The sequence below is a fragment of the Lonchura striata genome, chromosome 11 (genome assembly GCF_050655825.1).
Source record: "Lonchura striata isolate lonStrDom1 chromosome 11, ASM5065582v1, whole genome shotgun sequence".
NCBI classification, from domain to species: Eukaryota; Metazoa; Chordata; class Aves; order Passeriformes; family Estrildidae; genus Lonchura; species Lonchura striata.
Window position 1 is genome coordinate 10,234,416 of NC_140713.1, and position 20,036 is coordinate 10,254,451.

At 39.5% G+C, this 20,036-nt stretch overlaps 1 long non-coding RNA gene across 1 annotated transcript in view; it reads left to right on the plus strand.

The window, feature by feature from the left end:
- LOC146766401 (uncharacterized) overlaps positions 1-20,036 on the plus strand; it is a 71,703-nt gene that overhangs the window by 46,598 nt on the left and 5,069 nt on the right. The window contains exon 2 of the long non-coding RNA XR_014957828.1: positions 9,821-15,344. This is a non-coding gene — a long non-coding RNA (uncharacterized LOC146766401). The remainder of the gene's footprint in view (positions 1-9,820; positions 15,345-20,036) is intronic.

A 20,036-nucleotide genomic window follows, 5' to 3' on the forward strand; every position in this document is an offset into this window, starting at 1 on the left:
TACAATGCAAGCATTTCAGACTCATGCATCAGCTTTCTGAAAATGTTTGAAAGAAAATCTGAGCATCCTTTTTGCCCTGATTAGTATTGATATATTTACAGCACATGGTAGTTACAGGGATTGCAATAATTCTTGGATAATATAGTGCATACCTGCTGTTTGAAGAACTGATTTCTGTATTGAAACCTAAAGCACAATTCTTTTTTTCATTATCATGAAGGACTCTTAACATATAAAATGCAACTGTAGGAACAAAGTCAAGTCAAGCCTTCCTCCAGATTCTGCTCTTCAAAGTCAGAAAAGAGCTGCACCAACGTTCAACTCTCCCATACGGTGTAAGTAAATCGAAGAACTGCCCCTGTTCAGCAAGGGCAAACCTTGGAGATAACCTCTCCTTCCTCTTTAAATTCCTGCCTTCCAGCCATTAGTGATGGGTACCAGCAAACTGCAGCCACATCACTGAATCTGACAAAGTTACTCTCAACCCAGAGGGATTATGATGATTTGCCTATAATTTCTGGACTTCAACAAACACACAAATGCATTTATGAAGTACCGACTATCCTTTCAGCTAACTCTTCATTAAAATGTATTTAGATGTCCTTCAAAAGAAAAAAATATCATCTTACAGTGAGACTCAGACTGGCTGATTCCCAGGCTTACAGTTACTTTCCTATCAAGAATTAATGCAATATCATGCACACACCATTACTGAAAAATTCTACGCTGTTTTTTGCCAAGTGTTCCTATATAACAGTTTTATCACAAGTCTGACAGCCGCCATAAAAATTCCAGGCATTCTATATCAACAGCCCTCTTTGTACTAAGTTATTAAACATTAAATTTTTATTCGTCATTTGTATTCTGTTATGCAAAATAAGCTCCTTGATAAGATGTGTCTTCTTAATTGGGCCCTTGATGCTTCTTGGATCGGAGTTGTCAGATTAGCTGGAAGAAGAGGCTCTGCATTGAGCCAGCTCGCTACCAGGAGACCAATAGCTTTGTAACAACGATATTAAGTTAGAGGGGCCAAATGGAGGGCAGCACTAGGCTCAGGTGAGACTCTACATCTGTGCATGTCTTATGCTCAGGCACTTTTCTCATAGCATCAGCAGGGCTGATGGAAATAGATTTGTTTGTTGTTTACAGCATGCAGCTGTGGATGCTGCTGCATGGGAGTTGTATAAGATTGAAGCAAATTTGTACTGAGACTAAAATATTGAGCTTTTCTCCAGTCAGCAGTCTCTGGAATCTTATTGTTGAAAACTTTATCTAGTTGTAACCCTCCCCAGGGTGATTTTGGTTTGCAGCTGCCCTGCTCTCTCTCACTGCCTGTCCCACACTGCCTTCACATCAGCCAACACAGGAGTGGGCTCCTGGTACAGGAGGGAGTGAGTGGGCCAGGCAGAATTAATGACAACTGGGTCAAGCATTTTGTACACTGGGTTTTCCAGAAAGCTTTTTTGATTCCCACAAATCCCTTTGACAGCTGTCATTAGGAGACATCATTATTTTCTTCCCCTTTAGCTACAACCTGAGGAAAGGGCTCAACATTTAGTGTGGTGCTCGGTGGCAAAGCATAAGAAATCTGTAAGCACCTGATGAAAAAAAAAAAAAGAGAGCCCTCATCAAAATGTAGGATTTATTATTTTCATAAGGTAGACCAGTTTCTGACAGAAGTGTAGTGGGTTTCCAGGTTAGTGCTAGAAATTTAATTGTTTAAGGCTTCTGATATTTTTTGACTGAATTCTCCTGTAATTCTCCTGAAAAAATTACTCCCTCATTTCATCAGTTATTACCTGCATTACAGGCAGGCATGGAGACCTCACCAACATCTGAGCTCTCAGCAGAAGGTGCAGAGCTGCTGCCTCATTAGAGCAGCTGGGCCAGGACAATAGGGCGTCACATTTCCAGTTTGGAGATGGGAAGCAGGGGTCAGTGGTATGACTGAAGTCACACTCAGAGACTGCAGCAGAGTGACACAGGGAACTGAAAGTTCTCCCATTTCAGACATCAGACCTTCCTCTTGTCGTAATTAAAGAAGGGTTATTCAGTATTTGCCCAAAGACTACATTTCAGGATGTTGGCTGACCTTCCAGAGCACATTGATTGTTTTTCCTAAACATTGTGGATCCTTTTGTAATTTTCATCTTGGACACTGTCTTTTTTTTTTTTCAGATTTTTGGCACAAAAAAACCCTTAAAAATATTGTCATGCAATATTATGGGGATTTAACAACCTATAGCTGTGAGATTCTTTTGGATTATTTTCTAGGAGATGTTTAAAAATTTTAATATGGGCTTTTTTGTAAGAAGTCTTTTAAATTAGTATAAGCCCTTATTCAATGTACTAATATACATTTTCATTTCAGTACACCTGCTGCAGCTTAAACTATGGATAATGCAGAAAGATAGAGAGCAGTTTCAGCTCTTTTACTAACTTCAAATGCTTTACTTTACAGGGCATTTAACTAAAGTTTTGGTATTCACCTGGAGAAACAATTTCTTTAGGAGCAAGGTGTAACACTGAGTGCTGTACTGACCCTCCACAGAGCTGTCTAGCTTTGAGAGAAGGCCTTCTGCTAATCCCTGTGTGTTTGCTCACACGCCTCCCCACACTGGCTGCATGACTGCAGGGCTGTTGCGGATCACTGGTTATTGCAGCAGCAGGACTGAGAATATTAGTTTGCACCTAACATGTTCTGTGTTTTTAGCTGGGACAAGGGTCAAACAGCAGAAGTGTGGTAGGGGGAAAAGGCAGCTGTAACATCCAAAGATTACAAAGATGTGCCGAGACATCCTTTCTGTTATGTATGCAAACACCTGCTTGCTTTCTTTCAGGCTAAGGAAAAGATGTTCTTCCTAAGAAAGCTCAGTGCCTGCTTCCTATCCTAAGGCCATGTATGCCAGACCTGTGCTCAAAGACCTGTGTTCAAAAGTCATTCCAAGGCAATAAAAACACTGAGTGACAATGGGGAAGATGTAGTTAGTTAAGGCACATGTTCCAGCATCAGCATCTCACACTAGTCAAAGGTGAGGGAGCAGTCAGTGTTGGCAGTGCCCTCTCCACCTCTGCAGACAGCTGCAAAGAGAGGGAGGACAGGAGCACAGAAAGTGCATTTCCAGCATGCTCTGCTATGCATTCAGAGCATTCTCCCTGAGGCAGGCTGTAGCAGCTTGCTCACTCAGTGCCCTGTGCTCTGCTTGGGCAGCTGGAGCAGCCCTGTTGATGCTGATAGCACTGTTTTGCTAGATGTGACCTCCACACCTTCTAGGAACAGCATGTTGAAGGAGTTTCTGTGCCTTATTTCCAGATTTCAAGTGTTGTTCTGCACCTTGCTGTGTTCAGAAACTGTAGACACATCCTGCAGTTCATGGGCATGTCACTTGTATGTGGTTAGTCTGTCTGCCTGTCCTCCTCTTCCAGCTCCTCCTCAGGGTGAAGGACACGTGGCTTGGGGACTGGCAGCTGACTAGGTGATGTGCAGGGGAGCATTGCTGTGGCCAAGTCACATGCCAAAGGCCACACTCCAGTGGGATGTGGCAGAGTTAGCCCTGAGCCATTGGTGCAGGACCATCGCAGCTCTCTGAGACTGCACATTATCTGCCTTCCCTTGGAGCGAGTTGTTTTAGCTGACATTTAGCTTAGAAATATAAGACTCAGGACAGTCTTTCTCCAAGTACTTGAGACAGCTTTTGAGCCTTGTTTATAGAAAATTACAAAGATTTCTAACGGAGGAAGGGGAGAGAGTCTTTAAATTCTGAGGGGAGCCTACTCTTATCGGCTGAATTCAAACCCACTATTTAGCTGACTAGCTAAATAGATACCTTACATTTATAATAATTCTTTCAAGAGATACCAGCTAACCCATGTGATTTCAGCAGCCATGGCTCCAGCATCTGGCTGTGTTTTGACGTTTCGAAGATGTAGAGGTATTGTGTGGAATTGCAATGTTTTTGCTCAAACGTCAGTGATAATATTCCTGGCATGCTTAAGCAGTGGATATTCCTGTGCCTAGGTACCTCATTATCTGCAGATGCCATAATGAGAATATGAACGCTGTCAATCACTTTGAGACACTTGTGAAAGCAATAATGTATGAAAGCTGTCCTTGATTTTCTCTTACCATTCTGTGTTGGTAGGCTGGGAAAATAATTTGGATGTGAGGAACTTGGACTTTGTTTGGCCTGTTCTTAAAAAACTTGGATCTCTCTCAAGTCACGCTCCTTGAATACATCCAATTCATCTTTCCTTCAGAGGGAAGGACAGGACCCACAAAGAACTCTCCTGTATTCTTTCAGACAGCTTCTGCCTTTAAGACAGATTGTGGGCGACTTATAATAGATCATCAAATGTGCCCATCAATGCTACATAATTCTTAATTATAGAATTAAAGTTTATGGATTCTCCGTCTCTCTTTATTTCAAGACTGTGTAGGTAGCTCAGCTTCAAAGCAGAAAAAATCATAACTTTCCAACCAAGAAGTAGTTGAAAATCTTGAGGAAAATAGGCTATCCCTGGAAACCACCTTTCCATGCAGAAGGGCTTTTCCCAAGCTAGATGTGTGAAGGTTTTTAATAAGTGTTATGAAATCCCCACAGATGTAGATACAAAACATCTGCAATAGTTGACAGCTTCACAGATTTATTGAAGTTATGTCTGAAAGGCATATTCTGTAAGCAAACATCTTGCGGTTCCTAATTATCAAAAGGAGAAATAGTTTGACTAGTCTCTCCTTATTTTTTGCTCATTTCAGTTTGACATCCATAGAATATTGGGAAGATAATATTAATCTTCCTTGACTCTGATGTCTAAAAGTTAGACAATTAAGTCTGAGCTAGTTACCCTTTAAAGTCAGTGGAGTGAAACAGGGCAGTTTGTGCTAAGACAGAGTCTTAGCATTGGTCAAATGAATTGGATTTATAGTCTCCACTGATGATAAAAAAAAGATGTAGCTTAACCACTAGTGCAGGCTGCATACCTGACTTTGCATTCTTAGTGCTGGGGGACATTGATTCCACCTGTCACGGCCAAAATATTGCACCATGCCCTTGTATTTCCCACATCTGACAGTGTGCCTCCAGAAAATGAGGTGGCTCTCTGGGGGCACTGCTCAGGGGACTTGTCTCACCCAGTCATGCTGCAAGACAGCCCAGCAAAATCTCCTTTGGCCTCAGCAGTGCCCAGCTGCCCCTGGTAATGAACTGCGTGCTGGGGGTGCAATGGGAATTGGGCTAGGCTAGATAAAAATCTAGATTAGACTTAAGGAAGATTCTGTTTCTCTGAAGAAAGGTCACTGCATCCTTGCCCAAAGTCACAGAATGGGGTCTCAGCCTTTGGATCTTTCTGCCCTCACAGGATGAGATGAGTGCTGCAGAGTTTTATGGAGTGTGTGCTTCTACACGACCATTTCCAGAGGTTGCTCATGTGTTCCTCTCCTATCTTTTAATTAGTAAATTAATGAATTCAGTGCTGATTTTGCATTGCCCTTTTGAGTGTTGGAAGGCGTAATAAAGTAATCATGAATGTGTTGGTGGAAGGCTTAAAGTGGCTTAGGATTCACAGATGCTGAGGATGGTGCCCACAGGCGGGAGGTGACACGGCAGGGTAGCAGAGCAGAGGTGCCAGGCTCCACTGCTCAATGAGTACCTGGGCAGCTGCTGGTGTTAGCAGGGCTACCACTGCACACCCCCACCCTAGACTGACCCCACCTGAACAATTATGTTAAGCTTTTTTCTGAAAAGTAGTTGGACTTTTGTTCTGGAGCTACTTGAACTTCTTTTGTGTTTTACATCACTCTCACTGCAAGACTTTTGGGCACAGGTCCTCCCATCCTATCTTTGCATTTAACATAAACATAATTTAGCATAAAGGTGAACTTGGTTTTGTCATTTCATCAGGGCTCTACACTGAAATTCAAAGACGGCGTGTGTTTTCACTGAATTCATTTTACCTGAATAATCTCACATAAGAGTGGTATTGCCTTCCAGAGGGTCACTGCAGACTTGCACTGAGATAATTTTTTCACTGCAGGCTTGTGTGATAATAGGATTACCATAGGCATGTTTTGAAATTGTTCTGAGATTGCTGTGAGGATGTCAAGTCTCTATGCAAGGGTTTGCTGCACAAAGAGTAGCAAAAACCAAGGTAGAAATATTGAAGAATGTAAATGTGTTACAAAAAGAAGTACACTTGATGCATCTTGCTCAGGAAAGGAACCATTTGTGTTTCTAGAAGTTTTGTAGCAGGCATGAAAGTAAATCAGGAATGCTTGAAAGAAATGAAATATTTATCATGGGTCAGATTTACAAATAGAAGTCAAAGTACATACACAAAAATGCAAATGGAGTAACTATCAGTGACTATAAAAACAAATGCTGGTATCGATAACTAATTAAACAGCTGCACATGGCACTGTGGTTTATCAGAGCAATAATGGGGTCTGTGTGCTGGGGATGGCCAATCATAATCATAGAACCATTTGGGCTGGAAAAGACCTCCAAGATCAATGAGGCAAACTTTTGACCATCTTCATCTTGTCACCAGCCCAGAGCACTGAGTGCCATGTCCAGTGGTTCAGTGAATGCCTCCAGGGATGGGAACTCCACCACCTCCCTGGACAGCCCCTTCCAATGTTTAACCACTCTTTCCATGAAGAAATTCCTTCTCATGACCAGCCTGGACCTCCTCTGGTGTAGCTGGAGTCCTCTTGTTCTGTCCCTATTTCAAAAATCGCGTTGGCTTTTTCTATTAATAAAAATGTCCCATTACCAGCATTACCACTACAACAGTGACTGTCCTAGTATGTATATAGTCATCTATGATTTCTTGTTTGAAATGCTGGTAACTATTATATGCAGAAGTTCTGATCAAATAGAAAGTGAATGAGCCCATAAAATTAATGTCATGGAAATAAAGAATTATTACAGCATACTCAAATTTTAAACAAGTAGTGGGAAGTATTTAATTTCTGGTTATCATTTTTGATGCTGTTCTTAAGGCCTATTTAATTAAAGAAGAGCTTGTGGCTCCTTTTGGGAAAATAAAGTAACTCCACCCAGAGAGGTGTATTGTATTCTATTCTATTCTAATTCTGTCAGCTCCTTGCTTTTTTTTCCCTTTTGATTACAGGGCACATTTGCAATGTGATATAGTGTAGCAGTATTATTTAAAATATGGCTATTAAGCTTACCTACCATTCTGAAAGCTAGGAAAAGCTCAGATCATCCTGCGTGTGTCCCCATCCAAACCTTAGCAGTGACAGATTAGCTTAGCAAAGGGCCTTGCCTGGCCGTCCCAGCTGGCTTCTGTACTCATTTCAAAAATATGTTTTCATCAAAAGCTCTTCAGCTGACAGCTGAGTTGGGGGGCAAATAAAACAGTAGAACTCCTGGCAATTTAATTTTTCAACGAAAGCTTTGAGAGAAAAAAAGTTCATTGTTAAATCTGCTCATCTTCAGCATTATTTTCTGAGTATCTCTTAAGGGTACCTCTATATTTTACTACCAATTCCAGCTCAGAAACCACCAATATTTCAGAGAGCTCAAAGGAATTTCAGTTGGCCCCACCAGCCTACACATGGTGGGTTGTTAAATTGGGTCACCACAGGATGAGAGACATCTGGGCTGTCCCCACACGTGGATGGTGAGTCAGTGGCTGGAACTGGGGGACAAGAGCTCAGAGCTGCAGGTACTTTAAACCAATGATGACAAGGGCTGCAGTTAGTGAATTATGGAATAATTTAGATTGGCTAGGACCTCTGGATATCACCTGCTCCAGCCCCTTGCACAAAGCTGTGTTAAACTTGTAAAAATAGCTTCATCACTTTATGAATTATCTGATCTAATTTCAAAATTATCTCACCTGTCATTCAAGGGTATAAATGCACCTTTGAAAACGAAGCCTTATACCAATTTTGCAATGGGGTAAATTGAGGTAAGCCCCTGCAGAACTGCTGAGACAGACCCACAGATTTCCCCCATCTTGCAGCTGTGTGCTTTCCTGCTAGGCTCGCTGCCTGTCTGCAGGACAATTGGCTATTATTTACATGGAGGCACAAAATCCTTGTAATAAAATGCCCATCTAAGCATCAAAGCAGTCATCAGTGTGGTCTCATTTCTTCTCTTGATATCATTCAGAGTTGTACACATGTTTCCCATGGGCAGAATTTGACCCTTACTGCAGAAATTAGAAGAGGTTAGTTATTAAAGCAACGTGGTTTGAAATTGTCTTGGTAGTTGCTAAGCACATCTGTGATTATGTCAATTTAGGTTTGCCTAAAAATATAAAGCTTTCAGTGAAATGTTAGAAGCAAGGAAAAATAATGCTTTTATGTGTTAATGATATATTATGGACAACCAAAATTAAAAAAAAAAAAAAAGCCAAGCTAGCATGGGGTTATGTTCTGGGCTTCCTTTTATTTTGCAGCTCTCCATATACTGGTTTGAGGTCTACAGTTGCTGACCACTCCTTTGATTATCTCACTGTAGCACATAATGCTTGGTACCCAGAGAATGTATTCCAGCAAGCTCCTAAATTGTATTTGGACAAAGAATAATTGAACACTGGACAGAATAACAAATGCTATGGTCAAGTTTGCTTCATGGGTTTATCGTGTTGTATTAACATGATAGAAATATGAATACTTAAATCTTATCTCAGGTATAGTTTATAACTGCATTAATCATTTACCGTATTATATATTTTTCATGTCACTAAGATTGTGAGGAAAAGATTCAATTTTCCCAGTGCAGTCAGTTGAATGTGGTTTAGATAAGTTAAAGGCATTGCATTAAACTGTTTCAACATGGCTTTCTCTTATAGATCCTATAAATGGATGGGGAACATATATCAAACAGTAATAACTTATATTTTACTTTTCTTCTTAAAGTCATATAGCAGTGCATTTTCCATTTTCATTAAAATCAAATAAATGAAGTTACTAAGTTTGCCACTTACAGGTAAATGCATTCAAATTGATACAGGAATTTTTGCCAACTATATTTGCTTCAAATTGTTAAGGGGAAATGCTCTCCCATCAATTAAAGTAGCAGTTTGATAGACACTGAAATTATCCAGAGACATCATAAAGAGCAACAACAAATGCCCCCAATATACCCAACAGTGTTTCACTTTCCTTCTATTTACTGGTGATGGGGAGTATGAACCTTCCAAATAAGAGAGTGGCTCACCAGCATGCATTTCTGAGACTTCAGCACACCACAAAGCACTGCCATTTTACCACATAAAATAGGAACATGTACCAGCATATGCATCATGCACTGCTAGCTGCCTTTCTAGATAATTATGTGAACATTGCACATTCATTGTCCATGAATTCCACATAGATTCTAATGTGCAGGAGAGGCAGTGAGTCACTGCCTCAAAATCAAGGGGTGGCCAAAGGAGAAAGAGTGGATGGAGAGGTGAGGGATGCTGGGGAGACCATGTCGTGGTCATGGCACCAAAATACTGGGACTGGAGAGGAATTAATTGTAGCAAAATTTCACAATTGCTCGTGGCTGTGTTTTGGAAAGTCCCATTTAACACAAAAAAAAAAAAAAAGGACAATTGCACTGCTCTAGGTGTCATGCTTTGCCATCATTCATTATTATTGCTTTTCAAAAGTTTTGTGCCTGGGAAACCAGATGAAATAGAAGCATCCTTATGCTGTGAGAGTTCTTTTGCTCCAAAACTCCCTGCAAACCTTTTTATCTATCTGATGCACTTCAGCATCATACTCTGTTTGCTTTATGACTGTATAAATAAAAAGGATATTTTAAATATATTGTACAATACTAACAACTTGTTTTCTGGTCAGATTTTTCCTACTTGAGATCAACTTCAAAATCTTCAAGAAGTTATCCAATATGGAAGGTTTCCTGCTATGGATGATTTATGTGCCTGGTCTGTAAATGGAGTGAAGTGTTTGCCAGCTCTCAATTAGTATTTTCTATGTCATTACTGGATTTTTAGAGGGTTTTCCTTAAGCTGCTTTGAATTACAGTGTCACAGAATGCTAAATCAATTGCATATGTGTCCTTGTAGCTACCCCGTAAGGATACCTGCCATGATTTTTTAATGGTGCTTTTAGACTTCTTGTTTACTTCCATGAAGTGAAGTAAAGGTCATAACACAGTGCAACTTATTTCTTAAAGTTTAGAAAAAAATCAAAACAGCAGGCCATAGAATAGAAAGGTGAGATTCAAAGACACAAATCACTTCACAGTCACAAAAATTGCCAAAAAATAGCAGCTTGCAGCTGTGCACAGCAGGGACAAAAAACATTAAACACATGTTAAATAACAAATAGGAGACTTAAATATAGCTAAAAGTGGACCTTATTCTGAATAAATCATGTAAACTGCATCTTAATGGTTCTAAGGAATGTAATGGATCATGTGAAATATGCTAAATTTATATTGTAAAAAAATCAATAGTAAACCCCCTCCCTTTTAAAAAGGGGACTATTGAGTCCATGAGTAAATATTTTGTCTTTCATTTTCCTTCTCTATGTACAGCTGGATTTGTGAAATTTCATTTCAGTTAAGGGCAAAGCAGGACTTGCATTCAAAGCAGTTTGGGTTTTGGGTAAAAAACTATTTAACATTCTCTTTACAGAGGCTGGACTTTTAATGAAATTGTCCTTTTTCCCTTTCTTCTGTTACAAATGCAAAGAACGTGGATTATGCCATTTTTTTTACATACTCCTGGTAAAGTGTTTGAATTGGGCTCTCCAGCATCCTGCATTCATTTGTGGTGTCTGGGAAAGGGCAGCCATTGCTCACTGGGCACGGCGAGCCTCATCCCATCCTTCCTCCCGCCGGGGAGGGAGCGAGGGGGAGAGCAGGGCAAAGAAAGGATCTCTTCTTTTTATGAGAAGCATGAAAAATAAATCACCACTTCGAGTATTCAAATCAATCCTGCTGGCAACTATCTTTCCCTTGAAATGTTTGTCGCCTCCTATTTCTGCCTCCTGAATATTTCCAAGGCTTTTCGCTTGCCTTCTGCACCGAGGGTCACGTTGTAGTTTCCCTGTATACATCTTCCTTGAGATTAATGCACCTTAATGACATCACTGTGTGCGGTGATGGGAAGGTCCCCAAGTTTGCTTTTCTTCCCATCTCAGCTGCACTTCTGAACAAATCAGCTCTCAGGCTTTGATGCTTTTTCCTTTAGGGTTATCCTTCCTATAGGCAATATAGCTTACCTATACATTTAGTAACTCTGCAGTCTCTCATTAGCTGCATTTTTGTCATCAATAATAAGTTCCCAAGGAGCCTTAATGCAAGGGGTAACGGATACAGTGTGGAATGGAGCCATTGTTTGATAATGCAATATCTCTCATAACAATGTAAATAAGAGGCTGAATACATTTCAGGGTTCCTTTGTGCTCCACATTATTAGATGGTACTCTATTTCCAATCTGAATATTCATAATATGCTCCTAGAGTGCAGCGTCAAAGTAAGCGGCTTTGAGAAAACATTTTTTTTTTTTAAGTGGAAGAGAAAAAAAAAGAAATGAGGAGTGTTCTAATGAGGAACAGTTGAGTACTATGATTTAACATACTTCTGAGGTTTCTATCAGCCTGGAGCTGTTCTTTCTTGGCTTGTACACAGTGCATTTACATGGAGCTCTGTTTGGATGAGTGCCTTCCAAAGTACTAAATGCTCTAATGTACTGAAAAGCGATAAATATGGAAAATGCACACATGCATACACACAGACACACAGTGCAGATATACATATACACACGCACCTCCTGGCAGACACACTCACCTGCCCCCATGCAGATATTTACATCCCCTCCATAGACAGATGGGCGACATTTTAAAAGTAAAAATAATAAAATTGTGCATAGGTTATTTATTTATTACCTGACATTGCATAACACTGAAGTACCATTTAATGCTATGTGCTGCCACTCCTTCAGAATGGAGAAAGGAGAAAAAAGATTAAGAGAGGAAAAGAAAACCAAACATGGAATCAGACACATGTGAGTGTTGTCACTTCCTCCTTGACTTGTCTGAACCTACTAAACTGGAAAGCAAAGGAGGGTTTAGGCTTAACCAGCACAGGCTGTGTTGTTGGGAATTGGGCACTGAAAATGCAGACAATAAGCTCTGGAAATGTGTCACTGTTTACCAAAGGGCTCTCTGCAGTGACCCCATGAGCTAACGACAGTGTTGGGAGCAGAAATGATAATTGTGATTTTTATAGCACAGCCTTTGCTAATTCCTCTCAGTTCATTCCAAAAAAAACATAGACCACAAAAAAAAAAAAAAATTGTGAAAACAAAGCTGAATAGGTTAATGAAATGACAATAGAAAAGTGTCCTTAATGGGGATACAATTGCTGCCTGAAATATTTATTACTTACATTTATTTAGATCCTTCACAAAAAAATGTGTCTGTTTTCCTATACTTTGATTTTTGCTCTGAAGTTTCGAGGAGTTTTTGTGCTTTTTCATCTAATATTCCTCCTCTAACTCTCCCAACGTGATTCATTTCTTTAAGATCTTGTTTTATTTTTAAGTCATCAATTACTCAAACTTTGTTGGCCTATCTATTCTCTGCCATCTGGACCCCATACCTTATTTTAAAGCATGTTCAAATAATGACAACCTTCTTTTCTCAATTAATTTATGGGCTGTGGGGACCATTTTTCATTTGTTATCATGCACTTCCATTTGATCTCTCATATCTTTCTTCTGCATCTGCAACCATAGTGTATAAATCTTCCTCTCAAGCATTGTCATGGTGCCCAAGATATATAGGTGTAACTCCCTATTAGTTCCACAAAACTGACCTTAATTTCTAAAAATGGTATCAGATGCGAATAAAGTTTGGTAAGATGATTTGTTTTGATTTACTTTGTACCACTTATCTTGGAGTTTTCTTCCTACTTTTCTTTTATCTAATTTAGACAGTATAGTCTTGCAAGCACAGTTGCATGTTTATCCATTACCTCCCTGCCAATGCTGCTCCTTAGAGAGATGGTGCTGTAAGATTTTGGATTCTAAGAATAATAACATGGCATTTTTCAGTAACCTGTAGTAAGTACGCAATTTCTTTTTGCATTTAAAAATGGTAATTTAGTTTCCAATAAAATACTAGGATTTTGTAGGGCTGATTGAGGTGACATTATTCTGGTAAAATGAACAGAAACAGACAAATCCAAATAGCTTTCATTTTATTCTGCTGTGTTGACAAATGGTAAGACTTAAAAATCCAATTCTCCCACCAAGCACTTACAAGAAGCTGGTTTGGACTGCAGAAGGGCTGTGGCTCATGAAACAAAAACCTCTTTTTTTGTTATTGTTATGAGGAGGTGGGGGGGCGAGAGAGAGCAGAGAGTGTGTGTGTGTGTGCATGTGCATACGTGTGTTTTGTTTTACATAAACAGACTTCAGTCCAAACTAGGGATTGCTAATTAAGCAAAAACCATGACCAGATGTTTATTAACACCTCTCAGGTTCATGGGATTTGGATAGTGTGCAGTTTTCATGGACTAATTTGAGAAGGGAACCACCTTTATTGGAATAATGGCCAATTATAATTGCCTGCTTTGCCTATTTTTCTTTTATCTGGTGTACAGTGGGAAAAAATAAGCCTAACCTATCATCCTCGTGCCATTGATAATAATTCTGCACATTATTGGATACATATTATTAATAATAAATACGTAATCATGTACAGATGAAAAATTCCTCAGCCATTTACTTTACAGCAACTTTTGTGTGTGTGTGTGTATGTGTGTGTGTGTGTTATTAGTTTATCACACGCCAACGCTGTTAACCTATTTATATGTAGCCTGCCATGAGGTTTGCCTCTGCCAAAGCAACGATGCGTCACTTTGATGCCAAAAAGCACTGAAACAGGAAGAGTTGCTGTTGGGTCCCAGCATGGTGACTTCATCACAGGCCTCAGCTTCAAACTGTGGAGTAATAAAACTGAATAGCACAATATAAAACTCCATGTTTCATAAGACAAATATTGCTTTACGCATTCATGTCCCTTGTACTATGTTAACTGTAGGAAGAAATGGAATACAGTTTTAGTGACCCCCTGGGACCTATAAAGGCTATTTCTGAGTCTGAATCTTGCTGTTTAATTTAATCATTTATTATATTAATATTCAAATGGGCTGCATCTTATTAGCTACTGCAAAGATGTTAGTATGTCTGAAATAAATACCTAATTATGCTTTTGAAGAGAGAGGTTCTAAAGACTTTTGTACATTTGTGCTAATAGAACAGTTCATTTGCAGATTTTTTCTGCAGAAATCAGCAGTCTGAGCGTCTGTTTTTTCCCCTTCTTACTTTGAATAAAATAAGAACACAGATCAAATATACCATTGTGATGCCTAAATAGCACATAAGAGTTTTCCCCTTTGTACTGCAAGACTTCATTCTCCAAGCGAGTGAGTTATACAGTAGCAAACTGACCAGTGCCCTCAGCCTCTAGCTCAATAACACATTAATAAAAATAACTGCTTTAACCAAATGACCATGAAATTAAGTATGTTCTTATTCAAATTAAACAAATGGATATGCTTTTGAAAAACATTTTTGAGCCTGACATGGTCATGTTTAAAATACATTGATGTTTTATTGTTTTAAAAGCCCATTATTATTTTTTTCCCTTGAGTACAAACCAGAAAAGACAAGGACTTTGAATTTCACATCTTCGAATAATGGACAGCAGCTTCTTTCAGAAACATATATTGTGATTCTGCATCAAAGGGGTGGCAGGATGCAGAGATGTGGAGAAAAAACATCCCTGGCTCTCTATGCCAGCTCACCTTCAGGATTTCCAGAAGAATCCTTTTACCAATTCTGCATTAAGGATGACTTGAACTGCAAATACTATGTACATAAATGGTGCTAATGTGCTTTAAACTCAATGTGTGCAGTGCATTTAGACCAGTGCAGAAAATTAGTAATAAATGCAAAAGTTACTGTCTACAAAACTAGGAATGACAAGTTACTGTCTTTCGAAGGATCTCCATAACCAAACTTGGATCTTTTTTTTTCAAGTTTCTAAGTTCAAGGTTCCTACTGTTACAAAATTATTTATTTCAAAACTGTTTTCTGAATAAATAATGGTGTTAATAAAAGGTTACAGGACAAAGACTGCTGGAATCCGAAGTCCTCATTTTATCCTCCAACAGCCAAGGTAGAGATGTGCAGGGTGAGATCCTCTGGGCTGACCTGCAAATGGGCTTTCCTCCTTCAGCTGTGGTGTGTGAGAGCCTGGCCAGAGCTTCTCCTGCAGGTGGGGACAACAGTGGTCACAATCACTACTGCTGAGCACATTGTCAGCCTTCTTGGACCCAATGGAGAGGTGAGTCAGCTCCTTGTTTATTCAGTTTTGTCTGCTACTGATGGGAGTGTTGTCTGTGAGGGCTGAGGCTGGACCCCGCTCTGCCCTGCATTCCCTGATCCTTCCAGAGCTGTTGGGGTGCACCTCATCCCCTCCACCCCCGTGATCTCCTCACCCTACCCACATCACCCTTTAAGATGTGTTTTGCAGTGGAGAGCTGGGCTCGGTGACACCCCCATGGCAGAGGAGTTTGATGACAATTCTTTGGTTCCGTGAGCCCATGGTGGGGAGGATCGATGGACACCAGGGCATGCAATGCATAACAGTTTATAACCACTATTACCTTAGTGACCAACTGAAATTATTAACAATGGTCATCTGAAATACCCTCTATATAAAACAATAGCTTTGCTAGTGTTCTAATTAATCACAGTAATGTTTCTCTTAATGAGTAGCTAATGCATTTCTCTTGAAAAATATTTTTAAAATATACGTTGTTATCCACTTTTCCCTTCGTTTTTTCCCCCGCAGAGTATGTAAAGATTAGATTTTCCACGTTGATTTAACACATGGAAGTAAAGCTAGGGCATCAATAGTTAACCTTATATTACCCTCTGCTGAACAGACACAGTATCAATGTAGGGGTTTAACTACCACACCACTGAAAACACATATTCCTGCAGTTTTAGCCTTGGTGTAAGAATGCTGTGTATATGTTTTCCTCATTATTTGGATGTGCTGTTTGAATGTTGTGATCAGTGATTCAGAGCACATGATTCATCAGGAAGACATTTGCTAGGCAGACATGTGAGGAGCTGTCTGCCTCTTCAATCTCACTGACAGGGCAAAAATGCTGATTTATAGTAAATCATTAAAATCTGCTTATTATTGCACTGCTTGTTCCTCTTCTCCACTTCAAGCCAGCATCTTGATCTGCATCATGTCTCTTACAATTTTATACTACAGCAAGCAGTTATTTAAACAAGAGAGAAATGATCCTTAGTCTTTATTAGTGCATATGAAAGGATATTTTGTTTAAAGAAGACTAATTAAGAAAGCAGCCTCTATTTTCTTGCTCAGTTTAGGGAAAAATAAAGATTTAAAACATGCAAGTGCAAAGAATTATTGCAATAAAACATTATTTTTAAATGATTATTGAATAGCTTGGGTTTTTGTAAAAAAATCATAAAACAGCAGCTCAAACACCACCAAAAATATTTGGAAGAAAGGAGATGTTGGAAGATTATTCAGCTTGTGAGACATCTCAGGGAAGGCACAGCTAAATGTTATGTGATTATTGATGGAAAGGCAAAAACCCTCAAAACTAGAACCAGGTTCCAGTTGGGTACAATGACAATGGGAACATTAAAATAATTCTCAAGAAGGGGGGGAAGTTTTGTTTACTTTGAAAGAGGTGATTTTGTGAAATGATACAATATGTAAATATGTTGTCTGATAGAAAAACAAAGAAACAATACAAAAAGGTCTATATTGTGTATGTGTTACTTACAGTAAAAATTTTAATTTGATGCCTGGGGACAGAAATTCTTGCCACTGAATTACAAAGAAGTGAATAAACTGACTCAAAATTAATCCATACAGATCTGTCCCCTTAATAATACTAATTCCAGAGAACAAAGCAGTGCATAATGCATTTTAAATTAACTTGGAAAATGCATAATTTATATTTGTTTTATTTCTTAATATTTGAACACAGGTACATTTTAGAATGCTAAGGACAGGAAAGAAGAGGGTAGATTTTGTCCATACATGCTCAATTTAAAAAAAATATAACCAGATAATATTTTTCAAGCTCTCTTAGAAAAGGACTTCAGCTGTGAAATATTACAGAGAAAGGATAAACACAGTTAGGAGAGAGAAAATGATTTTTAACATGCTGTGAAATGAATATGTTTGGTTAAAATATAAAAAGGGTTCTAATTCCTAATAAAACATTCTGAAATAGATAATTACATATTAGTTTGGATCAAAAATAATGTCCTTACTCATGAGAAGCAATTGAGAGATACACGGCGGGGTGCCCTGTCGGGCATGGCAGGCAGCTGGAATAGGGATGGGCGAGGGCAGGGAAAGGCACGCCATGGAAGTGCACAGGCTGCACAGAAAGCACTGCAGCCTGCTCCTGCAGCAGTGCTCCTCACCTGCACCCTGACAGCCACCTGCCCTTACAGACCATTCCCAAAGCTGGCCATGTGTGTGTGCAGGGGAGCCCACACACCCCGTGTCTAACCCAGGAGAGCCATGCCCCAGTGAGACATGCCCTGAGCCCTCCTCTGCTGGGGCAGCTCAATGCTGGCCTCACCCCCTCCAGACCAAAAGGTGCACCTGGGCACCACATCACCCTGGGGAAGGGGAAACAATTTCATTTATTGGTATATCTGTGTCCTTCAGGCCATGCCCTTTGGACAAACTCATCGGCACTTCAGTGCCGCACCAAACCTTGGCTGTGCTGCTGGGTTTGGAAGTTTGTTCTTCAGTTTGAATTGAAGAGAAAGGAAGGAACCCTAAAGGTTTTCTGCTATATGGGTGCAGATGGTAATGCAATACAAGGAGAGAGAATCTGGATTTAAAGATCCTTAGTCTGGAAAAATAGCCCTCACTGTTTTCCTCTCTCCTCTTCCGGAGTACCTTTGGATCAAATAAACTGAAAAGGGTGCTTGGAGGATGCCAAAAGGCAATGGGGTGTCTGTGTCCCTTTTGCCTGTGCACGTGCACAGCTGGGACGTGTCTCCCTGGAGGGCTGTTGTGTCTGCTGGGTGCCAGTCTGGGCTGCTCCTGAAAAGAAGGACCAGCTGTAATACAGACCAGAAATTTTGCAAACATTTCCATTCCTGTATCAAAGTTATGATGCTGAGTGAGAATGGAAACCTGAGTGAGAATTGAAGGAATTGGACCTGCTTGGCTATATTTACTTGGGGGAATGTTGCCTGACCCAGATTAAAAAAAAAAGTGGTGATACATGAGCAGCTGCTTATCAGTAAGTATTTTGAATAATTTTGTTAGCATAGATTTCAGTTGTTAATACTGTTGCTTTTAAACTCACCCTAAGTGGATATTGTAGGAGTGCATTAAGGGTAAAGAGCATCTTTTATGGAGATTTTTCTAAATAAACTTTATGATGTTCAAAAGAGGTGAAATTTCCCTGAGACTAGACTTGCTTACAACACATAAATTTAGCCCTTAGTTGCTGAGTTATAAATCTTTCTGCCAGATTGGGTAGAACATCACATTACCTTGAACTAAATTTGTAAAGAATGACCATTGTCCTCACAGCTGTAAAAGAAAAATGTAGAGCTTGTCCCAAACCATGGGTTTTAATAGGCTGTTCACATGAAACTAAAAAGTGAGGAGATAAAACACAGCAAACACAAATTTATCCAAACTGATTACTTAGTGACAATTTGCTAAAGAATTACCTTACTAGAAAACTAAATTGATGACGTTTTGCACACTTTTAGTATTTTAACTACCTGGAAAAAAATATCCACCTATGTTTATAGAACAACATTCCCAGTTAATTCTTTCCTTGGTGCTATGGTTGCGAGTTATTTTCAATAACTCAATTTACAGACAAGCCTTATCATGGACTAATGCAAATTAATGCTTTGAGTCATAAGTGTTTCCCTTGGAAACAGTAATTTCAAGTTAATGTCTCTTGATGTGAAATGGAGTGCAGTGTCACAAGCTCTCTCTCACCAACCTACAAATTAACTTCTGTTCCCTCTGTACCAGAAATATGGGTGGAATCCTGCTCTGCTTGCCATAAAAGTTATCTCAGTACACATGTGTGTGCATGTGTCTGTGTGTGTTTGTGCCAGGTCACTCTTTCAGGCAGTGACTGTCCTGGATTATCACTGCTGCACCAAAACTCTGTGAAAAGCCATACACAGCCATTGGAAATAAAACAACACCAAAATTCTAAAATCTACAGCATGCTATTAAAATAATGACTCATGAAAGACAAAGGTTGGTCCCCAAACCAGCCCTGTTTGGGGAGGTGGGTTTGTACACAGGGATTGGTAAGAAAAGAATTGCAACTAGCAGCCATGAAAAGAGAGTAATATAATTAAAGTAAGAAAGAAAACAAAGAAAGAAAACAAAGAAAAAAAACAGTAAGCAGAGGGAAAAAAACCCATTTCTTCATTGTATTAATGACCTTTCTTGTGACATATTTTAAATGAATGTACAGTTGAAAAATTCTCTAATCCAGCAAGACTTTTTCTCCTGCATATATATTTGATTTTTTACTTTCAGTCCAATCATTTTAACAGTGTACAGAACTTTAGCCTTACTGTATTGCACAGAGAGAAATTCCAGCACTTCTCTCTGTCCTTCCAGCCCTCTGCACATGTTGGACCATGCGTGCTTTACTTCATAGCTGGGGAAGATTCAGATCAGGGTGAAGTCTGAACTATTAATGGTGAATTCAGTCACCACAGAGTCAAAGTGGACTAATCCTCTTGGCTGGGCTATTGGTGCAGCCTGGCTCTTATATTATTGAAGGCAAATGTGGCCTGGACTGTTGGTTCTTTCTTCTTCTTGCAAAACCCACATTTTTCTGTTTGCCTTCTTATTAGTCCTGATGATTGTACTTGCAAACTTCTGATTTTATTGGCATATATCTTCTGGAATTTATTAAAAAATAAATATTTAAACCCAAAATACCTGAATGATGATTCTTTTCCTTTGCAG